The following is a 21,726-nucleotide window of genomic DNA, read 5'->3' as shown; positions in this document are numbered from 1 at the left end:
CACAAAAAAAAAAAAAAATTCTCTACACTTCTCTAATTATTTCCCATCACCACTCCTACACACACCTTTTTTATCTTTCTTTCAAACAAAAAATATATTGAAGGAAGTAGAAAAAAAAAAGAGAAGAAAACATTCTCTACACTCTCTCTTTCTCTCATTATCACCCACACAGACCCATATCATTTTTATCTCTCTGAAAAAAAAAACAAAAAAATATTAGAAAAGGAGGCAAAGAATAAAAATAGAGAAAAGGTGAGGAGATATTGAACATTTTTTAAGGTACGTAACTTCGAGTTGCTTTTTTTTTTTATTTATTTATATCAATTTTTGTTATTTTTTTAAAATCATTAAAAATACTTTTTCCATTTTTTTGGTGTTTGTTCGACCGCTCGCGTCGCATGACACCCATTTTAGACTTTCGTTCCTTTTTTTTCTAACAAAATATATATCAATCTAAGAAAAAATAGTTTTCTTTGTTTACTCTTTAATATCTATCTGGTTGCTCACGTCGCAGTGACATTCACATCCACTTTTAAATAACTTTAAGAAAATATGAAAAATTATAAAAGATTAAAAAGATAAAAAAAATCAAAGATTAAAAAAAGAATTTATTTTCAGTGTTTGTTCGACCGTTCGCATCACGTGACACTAATATTAACATAATACTAAAAATTTAAATAAAAAGGTTTTCAAAATTGTTAAAAAAATTAAATCATTTTTCAAATATTTTTCCAAATAGTTTTTCACAAAAAACTATGTAATCCTATTCTCCATTGTAATGGAGATACGTAGGAGTAAGGATTAATCCTTATCGGGCCTAAAAAATAAAAATAAAAATATTTTTGTTTCTTTTGTACATAATTTTATATTATTTTTTGAGAAAAATAAATATTTTGAAAAACCACTTACTTTTGCAGATTTAATTAAAAGTACCGTCTTAGTATGGGCATTGTGTGGTACTAATACATTCCCCACGAGTAACCGACTTCCGACCCAAAATCTAGTTTTTTGCGCTTTTTTTTATGGTTTTTCAGAGTTTTCTATAATAATTATAGTGACGACTCCAAAAACTATGTTTTTACAAATTTTTATCTTTGGTTCGTGGTCCCGTCATAATTCTGGTTGCGACAATAGTATTATTTGTTTTCTTTACTATATACAAAAGGCAATTATTAAAGATCAAATATGTTTTCGCTTAAATTAAAACTTTTGTATTAAGACTATAATTTTTTTTATTCTTAGCAGTTTTACTCCTCAAAAATTAGATAGATATTTACAGGAGTGGTTTTAGAATTTATTTCTTTTTTTATATATTTTTGAACCTATTAATTTCTATATCTTTAATATGAAAATATAGGTTTATTAAAATCTAAAATTTTTTATATATTTAAATATTTATTTATTTATATATAATAAACAATTGTTTAATAGCATGAATATGGTAAACATATTAGTTATATATCACAAAATTTTAGAAGTTTTGGCTGATAAGAAAAACAACGAAAGTTGTAAGTTTTGTTGAAGTAATATTCACTTTATTTACTCTTATATTATTATTAAAAAAATATAACATATTTGATATACCTAATAATACAAAATAGAAGAAGAACGAATTATAAAATCATTATAATTAATCCAATTAATTGGGATAAAATAAATTATGTTAATAAAGTATGAAAGTGTAAGTTGGGTTAGTCACAATACACCTTGAATCTCAATATACAATCTACCTCCTGCTCAGTGTTTAAAACGTTGGATATGTTTATAGATTTTTTCTTTAAATAATTTTAAAATAAGAAAGTAGAAAACATTAATAAATGTTTTATAAGTTAAAACTATTAGTTTTCAATTTATTAAAATTTTATTATATAGTTTTGCTCAAAAACGTATACTTTTAATTTATACGTAAGTTATTTTTGACGTATAAAAATAATAATTTTACTTTTTGTAACTCATTTTAATATTTTAAAATTGTTTAGACAGAAATTTATTGAAAAGAGGTCGGTTCAAAAAGGAAAAGTTTTGCACGCTATAAAACGTGAGATGTAAGTGATTTAAAGTTTTGAACATTTGTCTACTACAGTTGCAATATTTTGAAAGTATATACAAAATCAAAGTTATTTTCTTTTTCAATTAAAGTTTTGTCCACAAAAATTATAATATTTTTAAAATAAATATATGCTATCCAATCAAACGTTGTTTTCTGTACTTATTTTTAATCAGAGACTTTTGAAGTCTTCGTATTTATCGTTTATCAGTTTTAAGTCATCGCAATTATTCAAGCCCTAATGACAAGTTAGGACAAATAATTAAAAGAATTTTTCTAACTTAAATTTTAGAAAATAAAATATTTATATTATTAGTTTCATGTCCAACTTAGAAAGGGGTTTATTGTAAGATCCTAGAAAATGGCGTTTTAAAAGTGATAGTGGTTTAAAAATAGTGAGACTCGATTATTTTAATATTAAAAGATTTTAGTATAAATAGAATTGTTATAAACAAGTTTCATTATTTTAAAACACACAATCTCTCTAGAAACCACTTTTCTAGAGTTCTCTGACTTCTCTCTAGAGGTTCTGTCTCTCTGGTCGTCTGATTGAAGAACCGAGACCGTAGGATCGATCCTCTCGGCAAGCTCTTCAAATTGGACCGATCAGTTTCTCCGTTCGCGTAAGTTGAGTTTCCGCTCTTTATTTGAGTCTTTTTCTATTTTCTGTTGCATGTAGGCCCTCTTTCGCTTGCATGCGACGTTTTAATCATCAGTATGAGTCTCTGCTGATCAGTGATTATAACGGTATGTCCTGATCGTTCTCGTGATGTTTCTATGTGTAGATAGAGCATCCTGTGGAGTTAGAGGTGTTGACGTTTTTAAGGCGTTGACGTTTATAAAATTGTCTAAACAAGATAACAGGTAAGGGAAGCTAACTGTTTTACTTAAATTTCATCTAGAAATCATTCTGATGACTTTGAATTGCATGATTGATTATTGTATGAGTGTTTGAACCGTGTAATTGAGTGTATGCTTGGATTGTGCTAGATTTCTTTCTTGTTGCATGTGAGAACAGATTGGGAATCTAGTATTTTCGCCTAAGCGAGCAACTCTCGCCTGAGCGAAAACACCAGAAACTCATCCCTTGTTTCTGCGCAAGATCTCGCCTAGGCGAGCCAGTCTCGCTTGAGCGAGAGTCACTCTCGTCTAAGCGAGACAGCTTAGCCTGAGCGAGAATTCGCCTAGAGTTTGGGTTGTTCTCTGTTTCGAGCCTCGCTCAGGCGAGAATGACTCGCCTAAGCGAGAAAGTCCTTTCGCCTGGGCGAGACCTTTCAGCCTGGGCGAGAACCTCTGCAGCTGAGTGTTATTTCCCTGTTTCTAATGGATGAAACTATGTTTAAATGTTAAAATATGAACTTAGTTATGATATGCATGAATTGTTATGACTGGTAATACGTGTGGTGAAATTGCATGAAGTTGGAATATGAGAAGAAGTGGTTGAACTAGGATTTCAAGGGAAATTCTAAGAGGAATGTTTTAGTGTATGTAAGGACATAAGGACTCAGTTTTGGTTGGTATCCTGACGCTCCTAGTAACCATTAAGACTCATGTAGAGTATGATGGATTACGTCGGGGGGAGTAGCAGGAGGTCCTGGTCTATGGACCCGATCCGCCATAGAGGTGATGGGACTTACCCTGGGAGTGGTTGGGTGATAACCCCTTGTGTCCAAACTCTGCAGAGTTTGGGAACCGTCGCAGGTGCAAGCCACCAAGAGATCCGATGTCGCTTACATAATCCGGATATTGAGTTTAGAGTCATGTATGTGTTGTGGTGGTCTATATGATTCTGGTGATAATGAGAAAGATTGCATGATTTCTGTTTATAATTGAACTGCATGATTCCTTAATCAGATTAGCTTACCCTTGCTTTTTGTGTTCCTGTCTTGTATTGTATGTTTCCTTTTGCGATGATCACCTATTTCGGTGGGAGCAGATATGGTTGCAGTGTCAAAGGCACTTCTGGAGGATGAAGAGCCATCGTGTTAGTGTTGAAGAGGAGGTTTCCAGGGGGAGCTTTAGCAGTGGTCGGTAGTACAGAGTTTATTAGTTTAGTTTAAGTGTATAAGGGATATATTTTTATAGTCATACCTTTTGTAAGACTGTATTAATATATTGGGTACACTGGATTATCTGTTTTGGAACTATGATGAAACTCCCTATTTTTATTAGTTTTAAGCTGCTGAAATTGGGATGTTACATTTCTTGTCATAAATTATAAAAGATAAAATTTAGTGGTTGTATAAATATTAGGATAAGTTTACACTTATTATTAAGAATCACATACATGCTATCTTACTAAAAATAGTAGTATTTTATTTAAAAAATAAAGAAAAAAAACTACGTGTACCAAGTTCGGTGACAATTTATATCTTACCATTTATCACCGAACTTGGTAATATATAAAAGTTTGTAATCAATTTTAAAGTCCTTTCTTGTTCTTTTAGTAGACTTTTTGAAGTCATCTTCCTATAATTTTGTTAATTTTAAGTTGTTTTCCATTTTTTTTTTTGTATAATTTAAATTGGTTGTATTTTGCAGTTGTATTTTTATCAACTTCTGCTTGGAAATTGATGTTATTCCACCAATAATGAAGAAATACAAAAAAAAAAAAATCTTTAAAAAAGATTATTAGATATTTTAGTGGTGACAACTTAAAAAGGTTAGAGAAAGAAGAATAACTTGTACAATTTGTTTACATAACTTAATAAATTATTTTACCTGTATTAGATGAATGTTTTAGTCTTTTTTATGTTCAGTGTTTTTTATACATTAAATTTCCACGTTAATAGAACTGATGGAGATATTTGTTTACTGATAAAATTTTAAACGTTTCAATTCAGTATTTTATATTCCTAAAAACATATTTTAGTCATTTTTAAGTCTGTAAAATTATTGAAGCGCAACTTGTTGATTGTGATGTGACCAACCAGGAGATAGAAGATCCCTCATTGTATAGTAGTGACACTAACGTATTCTGGAATTCTTCAAAGTTTTACTATTTTGCTTTCTTTTTGTATTTATTAAATTGTAAAGCTTAAATGGGTGGGAGCAATCACTAAGTGACACTGTAAATGTTATAAACGTTAGTAAAAGATTCAGTAAAATGTGTCGTATGGAATGGGTTGATTCAAAAGTTACACGTTTTCTATATAATAATTACAAAATTTTGTTGCATATTATTTGTGAGATAAATATTTTGAATTTTAACCATAAGTACACAGGCCCCGCGTCCAATAAACTTAGTAAAAATAGAAGCTCCCGCGTTCAATAGATCGTAAGGGCCTGGGTTAGGGCCCAGGCCCACTCACAGCCCAAGCCAGAGTCCAAGTCAAGGCCCAGCCCATGAGGTAATCAGACATTATTAATGCTCTATAAATACGCGTGGACCCCAGTAATTAAAGGTACGCATTCATTAATCACTGGTTTGACCTTCTGATAGCTTTGACTTACTTGAGCTTCGGAGACTCTTCTACAGGTAACCCCTCCTGGGTTCAAGCTCACATGTACCAACCGGGAAGAGACCAACTGAGAAGATAACGGACTACATGATAAGGTGATGCTTGTGCTTGACTCATCTTATTTGTTCTCTGCAGGAACAAATTTAAAAAGTTAAAATAACATTTTAATTTCCTAAATTTTTTAAAAGTTATTATGTTTTTTAATTTATACATAAGTTATTTTTAACAAACGAAAAAAATTAATCTTACTTTTTGTAACTCATTTTCATATTTTAAAATTGTTTAGACAGAAATTTGTTCACAAGAGACCGATTCAAAAAGAAACGTTTCACACGCTATGCAACGTGAGATATAAGTCATTAAAGTTTCTACAATTGCAATATTTTTTCAAAGTCTCTTATACATATCAAATCAAAGTTATTTTCTTTTTCATTTAGAATTGTATCCACAAAAATTATAATATTTCTAAAATAATATGTTATCCAAACAAAACTTGTTTTCCTTACTTTTTTTTTCATCAGAGACTTTTGAAGTCGTATTATTTATCTTTTATCAGTTTTAAAACATTGTTTTGGAAAAATATTTAAAAGATTTTAGAAAATAAATTATTTTTATTATTAGTGTCATGTCCAACTTAGAAAAGGATTTCGTTTCATAAGTTATAAGAGATATAATTTAATGGTTGTATAAATATTAGGATAAGTTATAAGAGACATACATGTCATTTTACTATTGAAAGAAAAAAAGAATTTCCAAAAATATATATTTAAAATCTGAGCGTATTCATAAAAAAATATTAAATTTAAAAAAAAAATGTGCTTAGACGAAATCATATTTTGTATAAAGTGAAAATGTATAATTATGACTAGATTGATTTTTACATGTCAATTATCTATAGCGTATGTGATGGGTTGAATATAAATTTTTCCAAGCCTTATCCTCCTAAATTTTTATCACTTTATAAAGTTCCATGAGTCCTAATCCTTCAAATACTCAACTCTTATACTTGACTTGTTGCATGAATGTGTTAACATGTGAACACTAAGGAGTTTCTATGGATTCGAGTGATAGATTGAATTTTTCAAACAAAATAAAAAATAAATTCAATCCAAATCTAATAAAATATATTAGATATAAACTTCAGAGTCATTTTAATTAGAAGAAGTTATATTGAATTTTTCTAATCTAATTTAAATTCAGTCATCAATTAGATTAAATTTAGATTATTATTTTTTTCAAATTAAATTTAAAGGCTAGACAGGAATTTTACCCCAATATTTTGACATTTTTTTCAGGATAGTCCTATAGTTTTAAAGTTCTAAATTTTGTCCCCATTTTAATTAAAATTAGTTAATGCAGTGTCTTTCATTAAGATAAGATTAATGGTGTTGAGAAAATGACAATATGATAGAATATGTATCCAACATCATAGATGAGAGGAATAAAAATATTATTGTTCTCATGTCATACGTCCATAAATAAATAGAAATTTGATGAAGGAGAAACAAATGAAGGAAAAATAGATAAGCAAAGGTAGACATTAAGGACAAATTTGTGAAAAAATGCAAACATTTATTGGTTAACAGGATCACACCCGATGATGTTTTTAAGATTAATACTAATGATGTAATTTTTAATCAACTCAACATGTGTTGGGAATTTAGGTGAGTCTAAATCTTATATTGAGTAAAAATAAGAAAGTTAAGCATCACACACAGAATGTTCTATCTACACATAGAAACATTACAAAAACGATCATGACTTACCATTATATCATTGATCAACAGAGATTCATATAGAAGATTAACAGGACACATACAAGTGGAAATGTCTTACATACAACAAAAACTACAAGAAGACCATGGAAAAAAGGCTGGAACTTAACTTATGCGAACGAAGGAACTGATTAGTCCAAATTGAGAGCTTGTTGCGAGATGATCACTTATACGATCTCAAATCTTCAATCAAGTGAACAAAGAAATAGAACTCCTAGAAAAAAGTTAGAGAACTCTAGAAAAATAACTTCTAGAGAGATGATGTATTTTAAAAAAATGAAACTCGTTTATAACAAAATTATTTACATTAAAACATTTTAATATTAAAATAATTGAGTCTCACTATTTTTAAATTATTATCCTTACTAAAATTTCATTTTCTAAAGTTGTATAGTATATCACAAAAATTTTAGAAGTTTTGGCCGATAATAAAAACAACAAAAATTTTAAAAGTTTTGTTGAAGTAATATTCACTTTATTTACTCTTATATTATTATTAAAAGAATATAACATATTTAACATACCCAATAAAACAAAAAAGAAGAAGAAAGAATTATAAAATCATTATAACTATCCAATTAATCGGGATAAAATAAATTATCTATAACAATATATAAAGAGGATTCATATTTTGTGTTCATATTTCATAATACCATTTTTACCCTTTACAATATAATTATTTATTAAATTTTTAAAAATTAATGCTTATTTTTACTTATTTTCTATAAAACTTTTTTTCTTTTTTTCTTTTTTTTTATTCATCAACAATTAATTTCTCTATTTATTTCACTTTATTTTTAATAAATATAAATATATTTTATATATTAATTTAATAATATTATACTATTATCATCTATTAACATATTATCATTTATATCTAAAAAATATGTAGACACATACGTGATATGGACTCTAGTGTTAATAAAGTATGAAAGTGTAAGGTTGGATCGGCCACAATGCACCTTGAATATCAGTATGCAATCTGCCTCCTACTCTGTTTAAAACGTTGGATATGTTTATAGATAATTTTAAAATAAGAAAGAAGAAAACAGTAATAAATGTTTTAAAAGTTAAAATTAGATTTTAATTTCTAAAATTTTATTATATAGTTTGCTCAAAAATATACATTTTTAATTTATACATGAGTTATTTTTAACATATAAAATAGTTAATTCAACTTTTTGTAACTCATTTTCATACTTTAAAATTGTTTAGACAGAAATTTATCGAAAAGAGTCCGGTTCAAAAAGAAACGTTTCACACGCTATATATAGAACGTGAGATGTAAGTGATTTAAAGTTTTAAACTTTTGTCTACTACACTTGCAAAGTTTTTTTTTTTCAATTAAAATTCTGTCCACAAAAATTACAATATTTTAAAAATAAATATATGCTATCCAATCAAAAGTTGTTTTCTTTACTTATTTCTAATCAGAGACTTTTGAAGTCGTAGTATTTATCTTTTATCAGTTTTAAGTCATTGGAATTATTCAAGCCCTAATGACAAGTTAGGGAAAATATTTAAAAGAATTTTTCAAACTTAAATTTTAGAAACTAAATTATTTTTATTATTTTTTGCATGTCCAACTTAGAAAGGGACTTCTTTTCATTATAAAAGATATAATTTAATGGTTGTATAAATATTAGGATAAGTTCTACAGTTATTAAGAATCACATACATGCCATTTTACTTAAAGTACTCGTATTTTATTTAAGAAAATGCAAAAAAAAACAAAAAACAAAAAACGAAAAACTACTTCGTGTACCAAGATGGGTGATAAATCATTATTTATAAAAGTTTGTAATCAATTTTAAAGTCCTTTTCTTGTTTTGTTCTTTTAGTAGACTTTTGAAGTCATCTCCCTAAAATTTTGTTAATTTTAAAAATATAATTAGTTATTTTGGAGTTGTATTTTTATCAACTTCTGCTTGGAAATTGATGTTATTCCACCAATAATGAAGAAATACAAAAAAAATCTTTAAAAAAGATTATTAGATATTTTAGTGGTGACAACTTAAAAAGGTTAGAGAAAGAAGAATAACTTGTACAATTTGTTTACATAACTTAATAAATTATTTTATCTGTATTAGATGAATGTTTTAGTCTTTTTTATGTTCAGTGTTTTTTATACATTAAATTTCCATGTTAATAGAGCTGATGGAGATATTTGTTTATTGATAAAATTTTAAACGTTTCAATTCAGTATTTTATATTCCTAAAAACATATTTTAGTCATTTTTAAGTCTGTAAAATTATTGAAGCGTAACTTGTTGATTGTGATGTGACCAACCAGGAGATAGAAGATCCCTCATTGTATAGTAGTGACACTAACGTATTCTGGAATTCTTCAAAGTTTTATTAAATTGTAAAGCTTAATGGGTGGGAGCAGTCACTAAGTGACACTGTAAATGTTATAAACGTTAGTAAAAGATTCAGTAAAATGTGTCGTATGGAATGGGTTGATTCAAAAGTTACACGTTTTCTATATAATAATTAGAAAATTTTGTTGCATATTATTTGTGAGATAAATATTTTGAATTTTAACAATAAGTACACCGTTTTTGTAGTTTGTGTAGGTTGGGTGAATCTGGAATGGTATATATATGGCTTACTGGGAATGGTAACCTTATACCAATATCATCTCTTTTAATACATTCTGAAGAAGAATTGTGTGTTTGTGATGATAAACATTACAGTGTCAATGATGAGTCTGATTGGTTTGAAAGTGATAATATTTATGGTGTGTTTGGTGACATTCCAGATTGTTGGTGGTGAGAAGGAGATAAGGTGTTTACAAACGGAGAGGGAAGCACTCCTCCGATTCAAATCTTCCCTTGTTGATCGATATGGCATGCTCTCGTCTTGGTCCTCTGCTGATTGCTGCCAATGGAAAGGGATTCGCTGCAGCAACCTCACTGCTAATATCGTAAGCCTTGACCTTCACGGTGAACATGATTATGTAACTGAATCATGGTCTTATTATATCAGCGGAAAGATCCACCAATCATTGATTGAGTTGCAACAATTAAAGTATCTCAACCTCAGTGACAATTCTTTTTCACACAGCCATATCCCAGAGTTTCTTGGTTCTCTCAGCAACTTGAGATACCTTGATCTCTCATGGTGTGGTTTTGACGGAAAAATTCCAAGTCAGTTTGGGTCTCTTTCTCATTTGAAATACTTGAATCTTGCGAGAAATTATCATCTTGAGGGTTCTATCCCTACTCAACTCGGAAATCTCTCCAAGTTGGAGTATCTTGATCTCGCAGACAATTCTCTTGTCGGAAATATACCATCCCAACTCGGAAACCTTTCTAAGTTGGAACATCTTGATCTCACAAGAAATTTTTTTGAAGGAAATATTCCATCCGAATTTGGGAATCTGTCAAACTTACAACAGCTTTATCTTGGGAATTATTACAATGGAGTACTCCAAATCAACGATGGGGGTAAGTTCCTATTTAATCTCATTTCTTTAACCCATCTTTACTTGTGCTCCGTACATGGTCTTGATACTTCTCATACTTTCCTGCAAAACATTGCCATGCTACCAAAACTAAGAGGATTAGGCTTAACTGATTGTAGCCTTTCTGATCATTTTATCCTTTCATTGAGTCCTTTCGAATTCAACTTTTCTACTTCCCTGTTGGCCTTTGATCTTTCTGACAACACCTTCACGCCACCCGTGATATTCCGGTGGGTGTCAAATATCACTTCAAACCTTGTTGAGCTAGACCTTTCTGGCAACAACTTGGAGGGTTCTGTATCCAATCATTTTGGCATGGCAATGAAATCTCTTGAGATCCTTGACCTTTCCCTTAATAATCTCAAGGATGAGGTTTTGAAATCCTTCATGAATATATGCACCTTACATTCTTTAAACATGCAAGGAAATAATTTGACCGAAGACCTTCCATCAATTCTTCATAATTTGTGTAATGGATGTATTAGATACTCACTACAAGATTTGAATTTGGGAGAAAATTATATTAATGGATCTTTACCAGACATTTCAGCATTTTCAGTTTTGAAGTCATTGTATCTTTCAAATAATCAATTATCTGGAAAAATAGCAGAAGGTAATAAATTGTCAACTCAATTGGAATCTTTATCAATCTCATCAAATTTTCTAGAAGGTGGAATTCCGAAATTATTTGGTAATGCATGTGCTTTGCGCTCATTGGACATGAAGGCTAATAACTTGAGTGATGAGCTTTCAACAATAATACATCACTTGTCTGGATGCGCTAAATACACACTAGAACATTTGGGCTTGCAAGAAAATCAAATCAATGGTATGATTCCTGACCTTTCAGCTTTTTCAGCTTTGATGTCATTGGATCTTTCAAACAATCACTTGAATGGGAAGATAAGAGAAGATATTAATTTACCATTTCACTTGGAATATTTATCAATCTCATCAAACTTTCTAGAAGGTGGAATTCCCATATCATTTGGAAATGCATGCGCTTTGCGCTCATTAGAAATGGAGGATAACAGGTTGAGTGTAGAGTTTTCGATGATAATTCATCATTTATCTGGATGTGCTAGATATTCATTAAAAGAATTATATCTACACATGAATGAAATCAATGGCACACTAATTGACCTCTCAATATTCACATCTTTAAGAGTGTTATCTATTGGTGAAAACAAGCTAAGTGGAAAGATTTTAAAAAATATTCAATTTCCACCTCAACTAGAAGATTTAGACATACAGTCAAATTCCTTAAATGGTGTGTTCACTGACTATCATTTTGTTAATGTAACCAAGCTATCTTACTTGGACTTATCTAACAATCCATTAACCTTGACATTTACTCAAAATTGGGTCCCACCTTTTCAGTTGAGGTACATATGGTTGAAATCTTGCTTGTTAGGTACATTTCCCAAATGGTTGAGAAAGCAAAATAAATATGATGAACTTGACATTTCAAATTCTAAAATATTGGATGTGGTTCCAAGGTGGTTTTGGGCTAAATTAGCTTCTGGAAATGTGGGTTCAATAGATATTTCAAACAATAGTCTCCATGGTATAATTCCAAATTTTTCTGGAAAGAATATTATTGGTTTCCTAAGTCTTGCATCAAATCAATTTGAAGGTCCTATTCCACCATTTCTACGAGGTTCCATATTTCTTGATTTATCTAATAATAATTTATCAGATTCGCATTCATTTTTATGTGCCAGTGGTCCTGAAAAAACACTATATCAGTTAGACCTTTCACATAATCATCTTTCTGGACAAATTCCAGATTGTTGGAGCCATTTTAAGTCGTTAGCTTATTTAGATTTGAGCCACAACAAATTTTCAGGAAACATTCCTACTTCATTAGGATTGCTTCTTGGTCTTCAAGCATTATTATTAAGAAACAACAACTTAACACATGAGATACCTTTCTCCTTAAGACGTTGTACAAAGTTAGTGATGCTTGATATGTCAAACAACAATTTATCAGGGCAAATCCCTCCTTGGATCGGGAGCGAAATGCAAGAGTTGCAAATCTTAAGTTTGGGAAGTAATAATTTCAATGGAATTTTACCATTACAAATTTGTTATCTGAAAAGCATCCAAATATTTGATCTCTCACTAAATAACTTATCTGGAAAAATTCCTGCATGTATAAATAATTTTACATCAATGGTTAACAAGACATTTTCAAGTAATTATGGACGTCATGAGTATTTTATCAACATTAGTGAGTTTAGAACCAATTACTCATACGATTTGAATGCATTTTTGATGTGGAAAGGTTCAGAACAAATATTCAAGACTACTGAGTTATTACTTCTAAAAGGCATTGATCTTTCCAGTAATAACTTCTCAGCAGAAATTCCAGTGGAAATAGAGAATTTAGTTGAGTTGATTTCATTAAATTTGTCAAGAAATAATTTTATTGGACAAATCCCTTCAAATATTGGAAATCTAAAATCACTTGAATTTCTTGATTTGTCAAGAAACCAATTTATTGGTTCAATTCCTTTAAGTCTTGCTCAAATTGATCGACTCACTATGTTAGATTTGTCACATAATCATTTAAGTGGAGTTATTCCAATTAGCACACAACTACAAAGTTTCAATGCCTCAAGTTACGAAGATAATTTAAATCTGTGTGGACCACCACTTGAAAAATTATGCATTGATGATGGGCTATCTCAAGATCCGATCTTTGAAATTCATGAATATTCTCTTTTCGGTCATGAATTTTACGTCAGTATGACAGTGGGATTTACAATAACCTTTTGGATTACATTTGGCTCAATGTTATTCTTGAAGACCTGATGAACAATTTAATTGACGACATTTATATGGTAATGGTGAAATTCTCCAATTACAAATGGTTGGTGCAAAGTGGATTAAGAGGTAATGTGTGTTGCGGTTTTCTTACACATATTTGTTTGAGCTTTTCACATTATGTTTATCTATACCTCTATAAATATATATATATATATATATATATATATATATATATATATATATATATATATATATATATATAAAAGAATATTCTATTTTGATATCTACATTTCTATTTACAATTTTATCCTTTAATAAATAACCATTTTTTTAAATTAAAACAATTGTTTTACTATTTTTATTTTTTAAGTAACCTATTTGTTACTATTTCATTCATTTGATTTTTTAAAATTAATCATTTTTAAACTAAATTAAGTATGTTTAATAAAAGAAATTATCAACAAAATAAATACAAAATTATTTATAAAAAAATTAAAAAAATTATTTACTTTTATTTTAAAAATTAAAAAAGTAAAACGTATACACCATGTATTTTCACTGATTTATCCAATCAGCTTTTCGCATCATGTTTATATATATAATGGTCATAAACGTTACTTTATGTATATATGAGAAACTTATCTCATCAAAAAAACCCAAATAACTAATAAAAATAATTTTGTCACGAGTTAAATTTATGTAATATTGTTGTTGTAATGGTTTAATTTCTTATAAATTGTTTACAAAATACTGATAAGAAACAAATATTTTAATAAATAGTAGATTAAAAATTATAACTATGGAAGGTTTCAGTAGGATTTCATATATTTTTAACTATTTTAATATAATTAATTTTGATAATTATATAATCATGTAAATATTTTAAAGAGACATATAAATAAAAGATAAGTTTTATGAAAAACTGATGTGTGTCTGTTCCAGCTGAAACATAATATTTTCACACTATATTACTCATTATCATATTCATTATTTTTATTCACTAAATAAGATTAAAAAATTAACTATTATTTAAAATATCATAACAATTTCTTTACAATATTATTGTATATTTGTTAAAATAGTTTTTTTTTCTTCTATTTTGAGACTTGAAATGACAAAATAGACCTGTTTGCTTTTTTTTTCTTTTTTGAAAAACGAAAATTCTATTTTAAAAAAAAAAATTATATGGCGAAAGTTTTTTCTTTTTTCATCACTGTTTACAAAACAACGTCTGTTTTAGAATTTTTGTTACAAAAATTCCAAACATCTCTAATTTTCGATTTTCTATTTTTAAGTTTTTTACATTTTCCCACATTTATTTACATTGTGAAAGTTGGCCTTGAAAAAGTATGTTATAAAATAATTTTTGAAAAATCATAAAAACTAACATGTCATTTCTTTCATTTTAAAACATAAATATTTTCCTTTTTATTCTCTCCAGTCTACTCAGCTATTACATTACTTTTTACAAATATTTTTTTTTCTCTTACAGTTTTTAGTATTATTATGCTCTTAAAATTAATAAATGTGATATCTCTAATTTATAAGGATATACATCTAAAAGTCACTTCTTCACTTGATAAGGAATTTTGATGTCAAAGATTAAAGTATAAAAAAATAGATATTAAAATAAATAACTTTTTAAAAGTCAAAATAAAATTAACCAATTATTATAGGAAATAAAAGTTATTTAAATTCTTTTATTTTTCATTAAGAATATGTCTTCTCAATTTGTACTTTGAAAAATATTTAGTTTCTCTTTTGTAAAATATAACATAATTAATTAATTAATTGAGAGTAACAATTCGTTTACACATTTGGGATATTGACATTTTTTTTTTTTGGTTATTTTTTCAGTATCTCAAGATCACACATATCTCAAATGTTTGAGGTTGTAAACTTGGACGAAGCTGGAAAGTATGGTTGGTTTAGTTGTTTTAAACATGTTTTCATTTTATATGGTGTTTTTAGTTCTGTAATTTCAGTTAGAATTGTTTGATGTTGTTCTCTGTTTGAATAAACTGAGGGTGATGAAGTTGGACAAGAAAACTTATTTTTAATTCTAAGTAACAAGACAATGCATTTGCCATCTATTATGCTAATAATTTATTTGCATATTTTTCATCAACAAAACTTTTTTTTTTTTTATTTAAAGATATTCGCCTGAAGAAATTAAACATTTTGTCATGTGCCTCATTGTCATTTCTTTATTTATATAGAAATAAGAAAAATGTGAATTCATGAACCCATCATTTCTATTTTTTGACATTAAAGCAAAATAATTTTACTACAAGTTGGTAAATTAAATCAATATTCACTTTACTTCTCAAAATATGCACGAACGTAAATATTATTTTGAAAATGACATTAAAATATATGTTTTGTAGTATCAAGTGGATAAAATGTGTATTTAGTCCTATTAAGTTTTCAAAAAATTAAATACATTTTAAAAATATTGTATTTTTTTCCTTTAACTTTAAAAATATTTGTTAAATTTGTATTAATGAGAAGGATAATCGATAATTTTTATAATTTTAGCACGTAAATTATCAATTAAAAGTATAACTCATTAGTAGCGGATCTTAACCATAAGTTTTAGAGGGATCAAAATAATATAATTATTTGATCATTAAATTGTTGGATCTGTAACGTCCCAATTAAATAGATAAATTCAATTTAATTAAACGCCTCATACATAAATGTCTAGAGGGTACGAAGATTTGAGATATGAAGTACACAGTATCCCAAACATGTTCATAGCAAAAGAAAGAGGCTCCACTTAGCCTAAAACAAGGTTCAGAGTCTCATTAAGGAGAAACTTAAACTACTAAACTCCAAAAGTCGTGGGCCCCACAGTGAGCACGACACTCGTCCAAGATTCATCAAGCTGCAGCGTCTCTACCATCATTACCACTGTCAGAGATTCTCACATCTGCTCATACCAATAAATTGATGATCATCGCAAAAGAGAAAACCACACACAACATACAGGCAAACGAAAGGGTAAGCTAGTGTAAAGAAATCTTACATCATAATAGTCAACATACAATTTCACAATCAAACACAAATAACAGACATTCACTCATAGATTTCCAATTCCTTTGAGACCCCAAGACTTGACTATCCGGATACGTAAACTGAGGCACCACCACCAAGAAGTGGAATTACGTCCTAACAATGAGGCGTCACTGCGAGGCCTTCGTGGAATTACACCCTTACAAGAGGCACCACCACGTGGCCTTCGTGGAATTACGTCTTGGCCTTGAGGCACCACCACGATACTCGCGTGGAATTACGTCCTTATGTTGAGGTACCACCATGAACTCTCACCACGAGGTCCATGGAATTAAGTCCACTAGGTGAGGTACCACCAGGGACTCCCATTAGGAAGGTCCGTGAGATTACGCCCTACAGATGAGGCACCACCATGAGCTCTCACTACAAGAGTCATGGAATTACGCCCTACTCACGCTTTGTACATGATCCACCAACCAATCAGAAAGTTCCCATAATACTAAAGTCATGTATAAACAACTACTCATACAACTCATGCTTTCCAATTCATACACCATAAAGCAACATACCATTTCCACCTCAACCTCATATATCAATCATGGCATCATCCCTCAAACCCTCCTAGTAAAGCATTTAGATCAGACAAGCAATCAACACATCAGTGAACCATTCAACAATAGTACAAAAACATGCCCCCAATCTCGCTCAGGCTAACAAGTCTCGCTCAGGAGAGGGAGGTCCTCTCGCTCAAGCGAGCCCCGTCTCGCCTAGGCGAGGGCTCGAACAGGGGAGCAGTGGACTCTACGAGGTCTCACTCAGGCGAGCCCCTTCTCGCCTAGGCGAGACCACTCCTCGCTCAAAAAGAATACTCGTCGCCTAAGTGACAATTCGAATAATAGATCTAGGGCAAGCCTCTATTAATCTCGCCTAGGCGAGACTAGCTCGCTTGGGCGAGAAAACCAGTGCTCGCCACTGTTCTCTCGTGCAACAGCCAAACATTTAAATCAAATCATGCTTTTACATATTCCAAATCAAACACAATGGCAACCAATCCATACAAACACGAAACAAAAGCAAAGCGGCAGAAAAATCACAAGAAATCGAAAACCGTAGCTTCCCTTACCTGGTTATAGCTAGAAAAGGGATTCCGACACTTAACAACTGAGCACAACAGCTCTAAGAGTAGATTCAAGAGCTGAAAACAAGGGAAAAAAAGAACATAATGTTATCACGAGGAATCTTTGTTGGCTCAAAAAATCAGCTTGGAAAGGCGAAGATGAGCTAAGAGAACTTACGTGGAATAGAGGAATAGAAAAGATCGATTAGCTAGCTTGGAAGGAGGAGGGAAGTCAAAACCCTAGTAGAGCGTTGTGACGAAGAGAAGAGTTGAGAGTGAGATGTTTTCCAAGTACAATCAGAAAATGGGAACTGAAAGGGCAGCTTAGGGTCCTGAAGCCTCTAAGTGGGCTGATCTTAGGCCCATTAAAAGGCCAAGCCCTAAACCTTAAGGCAGTAAGAAAAAAAGGCTTTACAATCTCCCCAACAACAAAATTTTTAACCTCGAAAATAGAAACTTACTAGGTAAACAAATGTGGATTGGACTTCCTCATATCCTCCTCCAACTCCCAAGTCGAGTCGCTTGTTCTCCGATCCCATATGACTTTGACTAGACTGACTGGTTTTCCTCGGCGTTCCTCAACTTTGCTACCCTCTAGAGCCACTGATAGTACTTCCATCCCTGATCTGTACATCCTCTGCTTCTAGCACATGAGAGGGATCAAAGACATACTTCCTCAACTGCGACACGTGGAATACCGGGTGAAGATTTTCCAACTGAGGTGGCAAAGCTATCTCATAAGCCATTAGTCCAATCCTCCTTGAAATCTGATATGGGCCAAGGAACTTAGGAGAAAGCTTTTTTGAACGGAGAGCCCTTCCCACACCAGTGGTTCGGGTCACCCTCAAGAACATGTGATCTCCAGCCTCGAATTCCAAGGGCCACCTCATGCGGTCTGCATAAGCCTTTTGTCTGCTCTGTGAAGCCTGCATTCTATTCCTCACCAATCTCACGTTCTCGGTGGTCTGCTCCAATAATTTTGGCCCAACTAACACTGTCTCCCCATCCTGATACCAACATAAGGGAGTCCTACACCTCCAACCGTAAAGAGCCTCATATGGTGTCATCCCAATGCTTGCATAGAAACTATTGTTGTAGGTGAACTTAATCAATGGTAATACTTCATCCCAAGCACCCAAGTGATCCAATATGCATGTCCGCAGTAAGTCCTCAAGTGACTGGATCGTCCTCTCAGACTGACCATCTGTCTGTGGATGATAGGCTGAACTCATCGTGAGCTTGCTTCCCAGAGCACTCTGCAAGGTTTGCCAAAATCGCGATGTGAACTGTGGATCCCTGTCTGATACAATGCTCGAAGGCACCCCATGCAACCTCACAATCTCCTTGATGTACAATTGAGCCAGCTTAACCATAGACATCCTCAGGTTCAATGCCAAGAAATGCGCACTCTTGGTCAGTCGGTCCACTATGACCCAGATGGTGTCATGCCCTCTAAAAGTTCATGGCAAATGAGTCACAAAGTCCATCGAGATGGTATCTCACTTCCACACTGGTATCTCTAAGGGATGCATAATCCCACCGGGTCTCTGATGCTCCACCTTTGCCTTCTGACAGGTCAGACAGGCTGACACGAACTGTGCTACTTCTTTCTTCATACCCTGCCACCAGAAATTTTTCTTGAGGTCCTGGTACATCTTAGTCATGCCCAGATGCAAGCTAAGACGACTTTTGTGTCCCTCCTAAAGGATTAGTCTTTTCACCTCAACATCATCAGGTACACACACTCTGCCCTGGAACCTGAGTATTCCATCAATACCCAAAGTAAAGTCCTTCACTTCATCCGACCCAAGCTGTTCTCTCACCCTGTTCAAGCTGCATCCAGCAACTGCCTCTCCCTAACTAAGTCCAAGAAATCACTAGATATAGTCAAGGTACTACACCTAATGAACTCGGATTCCATCTCCACACGCAACTTCATTTCCCTAAATTTCTCCAATAGTTCCACCTCCTTGATCATAAGGTGTGCGGTATGTAGAGTCTTCCTACTCAGGGCATCTGCTACCACATTTGCCTTTCCCAGATGATATAACAGTTCAAAATCATAGTCCTTCAGGAATTCTATCCATCGTCTCTGCCTCATGTTTAACTCCTTCTGATCGAATAAGTACTTGAGGCTCTTGTGATCGCTGAATACTCGAAATTGAGCACCGTAGAGATAATGCCTCCAAATCTTCAAGGCAAATACTATAACAGCCAATTCCAAGTCATGAGTGGGGTAGTTCCTCTCATGCACCTTGAGTTGTCTCGACGCATAAGCCACCGCATTCTTTTCTTGCATCAGAACGCAACCAAGTCCAAGGTGAGAGGCATCACAATAAACTTCAAAGGATTTACGGGATAACCAATATCGGAGCACTCGTCAATCGTCTCTTCAGCTTTTGAAAACTTTCCTCACACTTATCTGTCCAAGCGAAGGGTTGGTCCTACCGGATAAGTTGGGTCAGAGGTGCCACTATCTTAGAGAATCCATCTATGAACCTCCTATAGTATCTAACTAAACCCACAAAGCTTCTTATCTCCGTCACTGACTTGGGACTTTCCCACTTTACCACAGCCTCCACCTTTGTTGGGTCCACCGCTATCCCCTGGGCGAATATTACATGCCCCAAGAATTGCACTTCATCCATCTAGAATTCACACTTAGACAGCTTAGCATATAGTTGTTTTTTCCTCAGAATATCAAGCACTACCCTCAGGTGCTCGGCATGCTCCTCATGAGTCTTGGAATATATAACGATGTCGTCTATGAAGACCACGACAAACTTATCCAAGAATGGTCTGAAGATCCTGTTCATGTAGTCCATAAACACCGTTGGAGCATGGGTCACACCAAAAGGCATAACCACGTACTCGTAGTGTCCATATCTGGACCTAAAAGTCATCTTTTGCACATCATCTGTCTTTACTAGAATCTGATGGTATCCCGACCGCAAATCTATCTTCGAGAATATCGCTGCTCCATGTAGTTGGTCCATCAAATCGTCTATCCTTGGGAGAGGATACTTGTTCTTTATAGTCATCTTGTTCAGTTGTCTGTAGTCCACACACAGGCGTGAACTTCCATCCTTCTTCTTCACCAATAATATTGGTGCTCCCCAAGATGAAGTACTGGGTCGTATGAACTTCTTTCCCAACAATTCCTCTATTTGCTTCTTGAGGTCCACCAACTCTGCCGAAGCCATACGGTATGGAGCCATCGACACTGGCCCGATTTCAGGTACCAAGTCAATCGTGAACTCCACTTCTCTATCGGGAGGTAACCTCGGTACTTCATCTGGAAACACGTCTTCAAATTCTTGCACCATTGGTATGACAAACTTCATCTCTCCTCCATCTACATCTAGATGTGTGAAGATTAGGAAACACTGAGCACCGTCATGTAGCTCCTTCATAACCCTGTGAGACGATAACAACTCAGGCTCCTCTGAGTTGGGAAATAATAACTTCTTCTCTCGGTAGTCTATAAGGATATGATTGGTAGAGAGCCAATCCATTCTTAGGATCACTTCCAACTCCTATAGAGGTAGGCAAATCAGATTCACTTTGTACCTGCGTCCTTCTACCTCCATTGGACACCTAGTACACAAGGACAATGTCCTGACCAAACCCGATGCCGGAGTAGATACCACATGGTCATATTGCAGTTCACAAACCAGCAGACCTAACCTTTGCACACAAGTTTCAGACACAAAAGAGTGTGTCGCTCCAAAGTCATACAATACACATGCAGATTTACCAGCAATCACACAACAACCCATGACGAGGTTACCTGAGCCTGCTGCCTCCGCTCCAGTCATGGCGTACACTCTGCCCGATGCCTGGGGCATTTTGCCTCCCCTCCTTTGCTGGTTCTAGGCTGGGGCCGGAACTGTGGTACGCGTCGTTGTCCTCACGAGGATGGGGCAATCCCTGCCGAAGTGGCCTTCCTTGCCACAATTGTTGCACCTCTTGATGCCTGCAAGCTGGGGGCAAACATTCCTCTTGTGCGGTCCCCCACACTAGTAGCATTGAATCCTGCCCTGCTGGGAAGAAGACTCCCTAGACCCTTGAGA

The 21,726-nt window shown here is 32.7% G+C and overlaps 1 pseudogene across 1 annotated transcript; it reads left to right on the top strand.

The window, feature by feature from the left end:
• The first annotated feature begins 9,894 nt into the window (after positions 1-9,894).
• On the top strand, positions 9,895-15,610 carry LOC114181761 (receptor-like protein EIX2; annotated as a pseudogene). Its single transcript, XR_003603915.2, has 2 exons — positions 9,895-13,647; positions 15,379-15,610. The product of XR_003603915.2 is annotated as a receptor-like protein EIX2 (transcript).
• Positions 15,611-21,726: the final 6,116 nt, after the last annotated feature.

This window comes from Vigna unguiculata, chromosome 4, assembly GCF_037176805.1.
Source record: "Vigna unguiculata cultivar grain cowpea cultivar isolate G323 ecotype 2 chromosome 4, ASM3717680v1, whole genome shotgun sequence".
NCBI classification, from domain to species: Eukaryota; Viridiplantae; Streptophyta; class Magnoliopsida; order Fabales; family Fabaceae; genus Vigna; species Vigna unguiculata.
Note: the sequence above shows the minus strand (reverse complement) of the source record. Positions and strands in the feature narration are given on the sequence as shown.